The sequence below is a fragment of the Camellia sinensis genome, chromosome 2 (assembly GCF_055761805.1).
Source record: "Camellia sinensis isolate YWXY chromosome 2, ASM5576180v1, whole genome shotgun sequence".
In the NCBI taxonomy this organism is placed as follows: Eukaryota; Viridiplantae; Streptophyta; class Magnoliopsida; order Ericales; family Theaceae; genus Camellia; species Camellia sinensis.
The window spans coordinates 199,279,177-199,291,283 of NC_138962.1; the positions used below are offsets into that span (position 1 = coordinate 199,279,177).

The 12,107-nt window shown below is 32.6% G+C and overlaps 1 protein-coding gene across 11 annotated transcripts in view; it reads left to right on the forward strand.

The window, feature by feature from the left end:
* Nucleotides 1-5,304: 5,304 nt before the first annotated feature.
* LOC114283973 (uncharacterized) overlaps nucleotides 5,305-12,107 on the forward strand; it is a 120,692-nt gene continuing 113,889 nt past the window's right edge. For 4 of the 11 annotated variants that reach the window (XR_014362292.1, XR_014362293.1, XR_014362291.1 and 1 more), the window contains exon 1: nucleotides 5,311-7,056. The gene's annotated coding sequence lies outside the window, so the exon portion shown is untranslated. Of the gene's footprint in view, nucleotides 7,057-9,002; nucleotides 9,137-9,302; nucleotides 10,152-12,107 lie in introns of those variants that run through there. The other 7 variants (XR_014362287.1, XR_014362289.1, XR_014362284.1 and 4 more) reach the window with 7 other exon arrangements.

The following is a 12,107-nucleotide window of genomic DNA, read 5'->3' on the forward strand; positions in this document are numbered from 1 at the left end:
GAGACAACGAAACCCGGATTCAAAATATCAAATGGGTCGGGTTTAAATAAAAAATGCTATAATTTTTTTCATAGATCCTTTTGAGCGTGAATTTAACATTCAATGGTGCCAATAAATTTGATAAGTTTGTTTTTGTATATTTTGAAAATATTTGTGTTAATAGAAACAAAAATATGTTTCTTATTTATCATAAACGGCACCTAAGTGGTTAGGTCCCCGTACATTATTTGAATACATTAATAAGGATATAAGCGGTTTGGTTTGGTCTGGTCGGAATTAGTGTTATCAAAAAATATTAATAGTTTAGTGATTTATATTTTGGAATGCATGTTTCTTCTCAAAATGATAAATTTAATGATTCAAAAATAGATTTAAAAAATATTTTTAATATAAAACCTTAAAAGTTGCTTTAGAATGAAAACAAATCAAATGTAACAAGTTAGAAGTTCTTGGTATAACAAAACGTAAAAAAAAAAATGAGTCATAAAGTTTATAAAAATATGTTGTAAAACGATTAATTTAAAAAAAGGAAAGTAACATTTCATTAGATGTGTAACTGTTAACAAAAAAATTATCCTAAAAATACTTAAATTTTAATAATGTGATCAAAAGAAATCCATTCCTATCATACTGCAGGTTAGAAAATATGTTTTACCACATTTTTTATCTCGTTGTGAAACGATTCACGTTCCAAATACAGGTCAAAGTTTAGAAAAAATTAGGTTGAGTGTGCCTAATCATTGTGGCCATTTGATTTAGACTTTTGTGGTTTTACGTTTATCTCTTGCATTTATATTTTATTGTTCGTTGTGATACATTGTGCTATTTCGGTTTAGATTTTTAGTGCTTGTAAGATGATTTATTTAAGCTTAAAAAAAAATATAGGTATGTAATCCTTACTTTAGTGGGTAAAGGAACAAAATTTTAAACTTGGTGTGTCAGATTGACTGAGTACAACAAATTGTCAAAAATGTCCTCACACACTAATGCAGTTAATAGATGCAAACATTGGGGATTAAATTAAAACATTTTTTTTATATATTAAGTACTAAATTAACATAACTTAAACATTTGGAAATCAAAATGACAAAAAATTTAAATTATAGAAACAAATGATTAATATAATTTGTAATATAACAATTACCATTACATAGACAACCTATATCGTTGCTCTTTCAAGTTATGATTCAGGAGCATTAAAACATTAAACAACATTTTGTAAGTTAATTCAGTAATTGAGTTATGCAATACCCTTACAAAGATAATACCCCATAAGATTAAAAGAGAGCACCCAAAAATTGGAACGAGAATTAGTAACAATAAAATTGAGGCAAGAGCTCCGGAGAAGAGACCCGTATGTCGAAGAACTTTTGCGATAGCTTGTGAATTGAGTTATCTCAACTGCTAATGCTACGACATAGAGAAGCACAACGACGATGAAGGCTACAGTAATTATGAAGTGAGCATCATCGAATGGAGAACAATTCTTGCTTTGGTACTTCACTTGGAGAAGATTATTCAGAGTGGAGATGAGAGGGATAAAAATGATATGGAATGCCTTACAAGAAATAAGATTTTGCTCTCTTGCGCTATCATCACAAAAAGAAGAACAAAGAGAAAGAGAAAGAGAAAGTGTCAATTTATTGTAAAAATCAACTTTGATGTCAAATATGATTGAGGGGGAAAATGTACAGCAAAGAAAATGGATTTCAATAAAAAAATGTATTTATAAAAAAATAAAAATAAAGACACAAAGAGGGGCTAGAGGGTTGTTGTCCCTGCTAAGGTTTTAAACATTTCATTAAAGCACATGATGTATTTATTAAATTTTTAAGATAATAATACTCGTTATTAATTGTTTAAGATAGTAATACAACTCTTATCATTTCATTTGCACTTTGCCTTGCTTATCTGAGTAGCAAATTGCAAACATAATAACCAGATAAGGGCATGAATGTTTTAAACATTTAATAAATGTGTCATATATTTTATACATAATTTGATTTTCTATAAATTCCTAATAAATTCCTAACAAAAAGGATAAACTATAATAATATAATATTTTCAAAGATTAACTGTTGAGTTTTGAAATTCAGGAGGTCAAAATGTAAATATGTATTTAAGAAAATTTATTGTAATTTATCCTAATTTTTTTCACATCATAAAAAAAATTAAAGACCAAAAAATTACCAAAAAAGTCAAACCCTAAACTAGACTTTAATTAGTATGTCAATTGCATAGTTGGAAAGATCTCAACAAAGCTGCTTATGTAAAAAAAAATAAAGTTATACACATCAATTGATAGTACATTATTTAACCATAAAAGCTGTTTATGTAAAAAAATAAACTTATACACAAATCAATTCGTGTGTGTTTCGCTTTCCCTCCCCACTATTTGCCTTCAGAATCATTCTAAATCGACACCAGCGGCCTCGATTCCTCTACGTGGACGAACGGAGTTGTTCCACTGCCTGCCTCCCGTTATGTCGTCACGTGCGTTCCTGTTCCTCGAGCCCTGCGCCCTGCAGGAACATTTAACCCTTCGCCTCCCAGTCGACGTTGTTACTCGGTCGGACACCTCGCCGGTCGGACACCCTCGATCGGTCGTACTGATAGTTGGCCACCTTGCCGATCAGATGCCCTATGTTAGCCCCTTTACCGATCGGATGCTTTTGCTCGACTGTCTTGCCCAGTCGGTTGGTTCATTCACCTGCAACTTGGGGGCTTGTCTCCATTTTTACTATTCTCTTCATTGGATTAAAGTTGCGCTCTAAAATGGGGGACTATTGATGGGCATGGCCCAAAAGGAGCTGTCTTGGGTTACCAAGCAGTCACTCGCCTGAAGCCCAGCAAGACAGGCCCAACACTAAGCCCAGTAGAGAACTCACAATGGTCAAGCCCAGGTACCAGCTAGACATATGTCCGGTAGGAAGTTGGCTACGTGGTAGATAAAGATTTTGGAGAGTTATTGAGCCCATGCGCCAAACACTAAATGAGATTGTCAAAGTATTAAATGCAACAAGACCTCTCGCTCTGAGACGTAGGAAAACCACCATGGCCGACGACAAGCAAATGGTAGGCTTTTGGCCAATAGGACAGCATGAATGGATAAGGAAATGATTAATGAGCAATATAAGGAAGCCTTTGAAAAACGTTTTTGGTAGGAAGAAAGCTCTCTCTCTTTTTCTCTCTAAACTATTATTCGATACCACCTAACTTGATCGTTAGAGGGTCTATGGGAAGGAACCACCCCACTTCAGAACCTTCCTAATAAACATGTTGCAAGTGTGTCTAAGAAGACTAAGAAGAGACGACCCGTGAAGCACCTGAATTAGTCCGACCCAATCTTACCCGACCATATCAGTTTCATCAGATAGTATGTTATCTAACCATAATTATAATTACCTTTCCTTATAGATCACTAATTTTGAGGACTGATTAGGAAACAAAACAGAGGTGTCAATTTCCACTGGAGAATGGTAAAAAGAAAAAAAGAAAAGAAAAGAAAAGCGCTAGGCCTCAAAAGTCAAGACTAAGGCCAAGTTTGGCAACACCAAAATAATCCATCTTTTTATCTTTTTTCTATCACATCACCTCTCTACTTTTCTGCACATCTTTTCGTAAAAAGACAAAAAGTACACTTATTTAGGTCATCTCAAACAACCCCTAACTATTAAAGTTGATTCTAGATCCTCAGATTTATTTTTGATAACATGGTTAAAAGTTAATACTTTAGTTTTTTATTTTTATTTTTTTTGAGTTATATTCACTCTGTTTGATTTTTATTTTCAAAATTTAGTTTTTAAAAAATTATATATTTTTGTTTTCCGTATTTTTTATTTTTATTGATTTTTTTTAATATTTTAAGTAATTTTTTTTTATAATTTTTAGACACACCTAATATAAATACACTTAAAACGTATAATATTTGAAAAAAAAATCTTTAAAAAATTCACTAAATACCAAAAATATAAAAAAATATATATATATGAAAATTTAATACATTTTTCGTATTTTTGTGTATTTATTAATTTTTAAAAATATTTACTATTTAGATACATTTAAGTAAGATGCATCTACAAAAATAAAAAAATTACTCAAAATTTTAAAAATATTCACTAAAAATAAAAAAACATGAAAAACAAAAAAATTTAATTTTCAAAAAATTAAATTCAGAAAATTAAAACCAAGCACATTGATTATTATATATATATATATATATATTTTTTTTTAAAAGGTAAAAAAAATCAAAAAATAATTATTAATTTACTCCCCAATTTTGGCCACTGCTTAAGATCAGTTAACATTGTATTTGGTGCGTCCATGCATTAGATGTTTGATGCTGCTTTGATGATTGCTTAGTTGAGGCTTGTATTTTCACAGTCAACCGCAATTGTGGTGTACCAAGATTTCCACACAACCATAGATCGACACAATCACACTCGATTGAGCTATTCTGATTTTACATCCCTTAATCCCCTCTTGTTTTCATTTGAGAGCCCTTGCCATGGTCTTACAAAATCTTCAGATAAAAGAGATTTGGGGAGTCCTCAGATGCATGTAGACCAACAAGGGAATACAGTAGGCATCTCATCGGTAGATAGTTGCGCATCTAACTAATTATTGGGGCTGAGCAAGGAATCCGTGAAATTCGTAATCCGATCCAGTCCAGTCCAATCTGATAGGTTTGGATTGGTTTTTTGAATCCGTGGTTCGGTTCCGAATTGAAGAATTAAAAATCCGTAATCCACGGATTGGTTCCAGATTGAACCCCATGGTTCCGGATTAGAACCGATCCGAACTATATACAAATAGTCTATATTTTTATTATACATCCTCCCCCATAGTATCTTCTCTTATTCTATATGAAACCTAAACTCAAACCTAAAACCGTATAATATCTTCTTTTATTACTTTTGTTTGTTAATTTTTAGTTTTAATTTGTAATGGTCTAAATACTTATGGTGAAACCAGTTTTCTTATAATTGTTTAAATTCTAGAACAGTATGTCGCTATTATAGAAAAATATGTTGCTATTGTAGAACTAATATAGTGCTATGTTTATATTTTTATGAAATTAAAGTGTTATATATATATTTGTTATTTAATTATGTGAATCTGTAGTCCTAAATTGATCCAATTCGTATTTAAATAGATTGGTTCATATTGGTTCTATGATTTAAACGAATTAAATTGATTCTAATTTTTTAAAAACCGTAAATAATAAATTGATCCTAATTTTACCTCAATCCGATTCGGACCATACTCACCCCTACTAATTATCAAATTACTTCAAATATACCTGGTTGATTTGCACGCTAATTTGGTATTGGCTAGTTTGCCCTTCTTCAATGATAGCTCGCTACCCCTGTCTCTCTCTCCTTAATCATCTTGTCACAGCTCAGTAGCAGTGTTTTCACTGAGGTATTTTGTCGAACAGGTGGAAGGCGACTCAGGACCAGCAAACAAAGCTCTCACAGCTGCGAAGACGCTACCGGATCTCTCTCACCTCGTCAAACCAGTGACTTGATTTTTGAAAGAATCGAATCGATGGTGGAAAAGGTCCTTGGAACCGCACTCGGAGATTCACTGGTCCTTCGCCGTGAATGGGAGGAAGGTTCGATCATGAATCAATGGGGAGGTGGGTTTTGAATGATACAGGTAATGGAAGAAAATGGTTTATTTTCTTCACACAGTTGAGACGCGAAAGCTCGCCCAAAGCCCAATTCCTATATACTTGTAATACACTACATAGAATATTAAAACGACAGCATTTTGGGAATACGAAAAATAAAAAAAGGATCATGTTTTATTTTTTATTGTAATTTTTCTGTTTGATGCATGTGCTTCAGTTTTTATCATCTTTGTTTGTTAACCATGATGACTGTTCAACCCAGGAATGTGGGTATACATAAATAGGCAAAGAGGATACAGGTAATGGAAGAAAATGGTTTCTTTACTTATCGAGATTTGTGTTTTATTGGTGCTCTCTTATTTATTTACACTATGTTTGGATTGAGTGATTTGGAGAGAAAAGAAAAGAAATGAAGTGATATGAAGTGATCATCTATTGAATCTTGTAGCATCGGTCCAATCTACATTGATGATCCACTTTTTCCAACTAATAATGTGGGCCGGAATTGCTTCCGAATACACCAATGTATCAAGGTCAGCCATACTCTCATAGAAATATTGCCATTTCTTAGATTTCATTTTTCCCACTATGTCTTTCCTACAAGTATGATTATTATTATTACAGATGTTGTGCCCCTTTTGGTGATTTCAATAGAATCATTTACCTTTTCAAAAAAATATCAGCTTCACTGTGGACAAAATCCGAAGGTTTCGAGGACAAAAGTTTAGCATATTTCCGAGTTTCATATCTTAATTCTTTTGCATGTTTCCTTTTGTGATTTTATAAAGCTGCTAATCGATTCGCTGATTAGTAAACTCAAATGAATGAAGCGTTGCGTAAATTTTTGTTGATTTCATGAATTTGTCATTGTAAAAAATCCCCTAATTCACGAGGACGTGTGACCTCTGATTTTTAACCATATCTGCCTAACCTGTATCTTGTGTATAAAAATCTAAGTTTCTGCAAGGTGTGTGGTACTCCAGTTATGAACATTCACCTGCTGCTAAGAGGTAATTACTATTTGATTTGTTGGCAGACTTAGGAACAAGTTATTTTAGTAACTTTTTATTTTTTTACGAAAAGATGTGCAGAAAAGTAGAGAGAGTGATGTGATAGCTTATAGTGATTTTTTGATTTTTTGACTAAAACTTGTCCCCAAACAAGGCCTAATCTGTGGTTATATGAACAAATATTCCTAATAGGTTTGATTTTACTGATGCTATGTTTCTTACATTCAATCGCATTGTTTGATGCAAGTATTTGCAGATGCTTACTCCACCCTAGAGAATGAGCTTACATGTCTTCCCAATAATGGGGAATCAAGTACAAGGCCTGTATATAATCTACTTCCAAAAATTATTCCAAGCATCGGTCTTTTATAGGGCTTCCAATTAGCGGAAGAATCTCTATATGTTCGGAAGGTACTTACAGAAGCTCATATAGATATATTCCTTTTGTTTATTTTTCTGTTGTTTTGAGTGCCATAGAAATTATCTACTTATTGATGTCTCAAAGATCTTTCTTTCCTAATTTGGAACTGAAAAAAAAAAAAATTGGGTTGGATTTTATGCCTTTGGTCCAAATAATAAATTTGAAGGCTTTAAGTCTTGAATTTTTAAAGGAAACGCTCTGTTTTAATTTAAGAGACAACCATTTTAAATGTTAAACATGCTTCATGATATATTTTTTTTCATAACAAGGTAGAAGCTATCCATAAGTACAATAAGAAAAATAAGAAGAATTTTTTCGTCTTTGTAAATTTTCCTCATGAAAAGTAAAAGGGGGTTGGTGTTTGAGGGTTATGATATGTCTCTGTGTTGAGCATATGTTGAGCAACATTATGCTGACTAAGGCTGGATATGGCATCAACATGTGTGGAATGGATCCCAGATCTGAACCGTCAAAAAAAAAAAAAAAAGGATCCCACATTTGAAGCGAATATATGCTATGAACACCAATGCATTTTCTTAGAGGATAATTGATGTATGTTTTGTGTTTGCATGTAAATAAGAGCTGGTTTGTTTACCAAGAGGTTACAATATTTCATACCTTTTTCCCTTTCCCCCTCACCCGCTGGTGATCAATCATGTGTTCTTTTAATCATACAAGGGACCCTAGTAATCAACTATAAGTTCTAGTAATCAACTACAAGTTCCAGTGATCAAGGGAAGAAATTACAAGCATTCTAATGATCCTTTTTTTTTCTTTTTTTTCTTTTCTGAATATATATATTTTTTATAGACATCCTAGTAATCTATTGGCCTCTTGACCTTTCCCAAGGATCCTACCCCTCTCACTTTTACACCATACTAGTCTATTTGCTTTTTTGGGCCGTATGGGCAAAATGATAGTCATTGCACACGTTGTTTGGACATTGTGGAAGTCTCCATTGTTTTTCATCTTCCCTTTTGCCTAACAAATTGCTTTAGTTGGTAGTGGACACTCCTTAAATCTTGTCTTGGAATTTAAAAATATTAGTGAATTGTAAACCTTGAGAAGTTCTTAGACATTTTGACACCTCACTGGCAGGAGAAATCGCTGATTTATATTTTTCATTTTCAATTTGTTTTTCTCACATTATTTTACCTTTGTATCTAATTGTTCTTATATTTCCTCTCATAAAATTTAAATAAAACTTCCTTGTTATCTATATTATGTGAGCGCAAGTATGAGTATTATATACAGTCTATAGATATGTGTCTCATGTTCAAGGACAAGGGGATATGACAAATATTTATATTTCATAATTTTGCTTCTTTTATTTTATAGGATAAAATGGTGTTTACAAGATCACATAAAGCATTTATTGAATAATATGGGAGTTTTATGCATGGTTTTATGGAAAAATAAAATTGTTGGACATGCTTACTGGGTGAATGTCCAACTGCACATGTTGGACACATATCCCATGCCTTTACTCAAGTGTACGACACAAGTACTTCACAAATTTAGAATAGTAAATATTGCATAGTTTGTCATCATTAATGGTGCAATTCAATTCTTTGTTGCATGAGTTGAATTCCTTTCGATGCCCCTTTGAAACAGCTTAACAACGTAAGGATGTAATCCTAGCATCGTTTGCATTTTTTGTTCTGTGAGTGGTTTCTTGAAAGCGTTGAAATTTGGTAGTATAATTGAGCTTTGTTGAATATCGATTGCATGCAACTATAAGGTATGAAAAATATCTTTGCAATGCAAGCATTTTGTGATTTAAAGATGATGGTGGGTGTTTATATTTTGTGAATTGTGTGGTCAATGATAATATTACATCAGTTTCCTGGAAGGCATTTTTGAGTTTTAGTTGTCATTTATCTATTATGCTTCTTGTTTTGCTAACACTCAAATCATTGTGGTTGCTTGGTTTCAGTTGAAATTGGGGAGTTGAGTCAGTGAGGAACCAAGTTTCCTTGCCCGACGTTGGATTTGGCATGTCAGACTGTCTACCTTGTTTCGGAACGTGAACAGATGTTACTCTGAATCCATTTATGAGAAGCTATCTAGGTAATTCCAATGCATCTTTGTTGTATTCTGGGCATTCACAGTTCACAAGTTCCAGCTTTGGAAAAGTTGACTATTTGTTTTTTAATGATTTATTTCTCATCCCTGGCTTAACCTCTCGGTCCATTCAGGATGTAGTATTATTTTGTAACTTGTATATGTGTTGCAGTGACTTTTCAAACTCCTTGTTAACATGATTGTGTTAACAATTCTATCAAAAGAGAAACGAGTCAACACAATCATGCTGTCTCATTGTGAACAGAGGATTGGCAAAGCCTAGAAGTGAGGCGATGCATAGTAACCAGCAGTCAGCTAATGCCCTTGCACAGACTAAAATTCTTCAACAAATTGAAGCATCTCAAAACCAAATTAGACAGAAAAGTCTCCTCTAGAACTTCTGATCCTTGATCTTCAACAACGGATCCAATCCATTCACCAGGAGTTATTACGGATGGTTCTACTCTTAGATTATTGATTCAAGTCTGTTTAGCCAGAGGCTAGTGCTGAGTGAGAGCCTGCATTAGTGGTGCATCCAGGACAAGAACTATCGTCCTTGTTCATTTATTCAAAGTTGTATTCTATTCTGGGACAGAGATGGAATGACAAGAATGATGAACTGTCTGGTCCCTGCCAAAGGACGACCAAAAGTATTATTGACATCATGAAAAGTCTAAATTATACAAAGCAAGGCTGGTCCGGGACGTCAAATGAGAAATGGAATTGCATATACTGGGGTTGTTGGTGCTGAATCGCAGGCTGGCCGTTCCATTCTCTGAAAGAAAATGCTTTGGTTTGCAGAGTGCATTATCCGATCACCTGATTGATGGATCAAGCTGAAGAATCCATGGGAGATCTCATTTTTAGTAGCAGCACTGTTTTGGCTAAATTTGTAGGAAATGAACATTTGGTTGTGTTTTGCTTTCACCTGTATTCTATTCTGTAACCAATATCCTCTATAAAGTTTTCATGAACGTTTATGTATATATATTAATCATTATTATTGAATTTTTTGCCAGAATTGAAATTTTTTTCATAGATCCTTTTGAGTGTGAATTTATTCAATGGTGCCAGTAAATTTGATAAGTTTTTTTTTGTATATTTTGAAATATTTGTGTTAACAAAAGCAAAAATATGTTTCTTATTTTCTGTGGCAACGTCATCAAACGGCACCTAAGTGGTTAGGTCACACTGAATTTCCTCGTACGTTATTTGAACACATCAATAGGGCTATAAGAGGTTTGGTTTGGTTGGATTTAGTGGTATCAAAAAATATTAATAGTTTAGTGATTTATGTTTTGGAATGTATGTTTTAAGGGTGGTGCACTTTCTTTTCAAAATGATAAATTTAACGATTCAAAAATAGATTTCAAAAATATTTCTAATATAAATCTTCAAAGTTGCTTTAGAATGAAAACAAATCAAATGTAATACATTAGAAGTTCTTGGCATGTGACAAAATGTAAAAAAATTGAGTCATAAAGCTTATAAAAATATGTTGTAAAATGATAAATTTGAAAAAAGAAAATAACATTTCATTGGATGTGTAATTGTTAATAGAAAATTATTCTTAAAATACTTCAATTAGAAGAATGTAATCTAAAGAAATTCACTCCTATCATACTGTATGTTAGAAAATGTGATGTACCACATTTTTTATCTCGTTACGAAACAATTCAAGTTCCAAATACGGGTCAAAGTTCAGAAAAAAATTTAAGAAAAAATTAGGATGAGTATGCCTAATCATTGTGGCCTTTTGATTTAGACTTTTGTGGTTTTATGTTTTTCTCTTCCATTTATAGTTTATTGTTCTTTGTGATACATTGCCATTTCGGTTTAGATTTTTAGTGTTTGTAAGATGATTTATTTAAGCTTAAAAAAAATATAGGTATGCAAGTCTTACTTTAGCGGGTAATGGAACAAAATTTTAAACTCGGTCTGTCAGATTGACTGAATACAACAAATTGTCAAAATGTCCTCACACACTAATGTAGTTAATAGATGCAAACATTAAGGATCAAATTAAAACATTTTTTATATATTAGGTACTAAATTAACATAACTTAAACATTTGGAGATCAAAATGACACAAAATTTAAATTATAGAAACAAATGATTAATATAATTTGTAATATAACAATTACCATTACACAGGCAACCTATGTCGTTGCTCTCTTGAGTTATGATTCATGAGCATTAATACATTAAACAACGTTTTGTAAGCCAATTCAGTAATTGAGTTATGCAATACCCTTACAAAGATAATACCCCATAAGATTAAAAGAGACCATCCCAAAATTGGAATGAGAATTAGTAATAATAAAATTGAGGCAAGAGCTCCGGAGAAGAGACCCATATGTCCAAGAACTTTGCCATAGCTTGTGCATTGAGTTATCTCAGCTGCTAATGCTACGACATAGAGGAGCACAGCGACGATGAAGGCTACAATAATTATGAAGTGAGCGTCATCGAATGGAGAACAATTCTTGCTTTGGTACTTCACTTGGAGAAGACTACTCAGAATGGAGATGGGAGGGATAAAAATGATATGGAATGCCTTGCAAGAAATAAGACTTTGCTCTCTTGTGCTATCATCACAAAAAGAAAAAGAAAAAGAAAATGAAAGAGAAAGCGTCAACTTATAGTAAAAATTACCTTTGATAGATTTGCAAATGTGTCAAATATAATTGAGAGGGAAAATGTACATCAAAGAAAATGGATTTCAATTAAAAAAAAAAAAAAAAGGAAAAAGATTGAGGCATCGAATTGTTGTTGTTGTTGTTGTTGTTTTTTTTTTTTTTTTTTTTTTGAGACTGTTGGTTTGGTTTTTATTTATTTATTTATTTGTTTGTTGGGCTGTTTTTATTTATTTATTTATTTATTTAAGGGTGGTTATGTGTAGGGGTGGGCTTAGGGTTTAGGATTTAGGGTTTAAGAGGTTTAGAGTTTTAAGGTTTAGGGTTTAGAATTTTAAGGT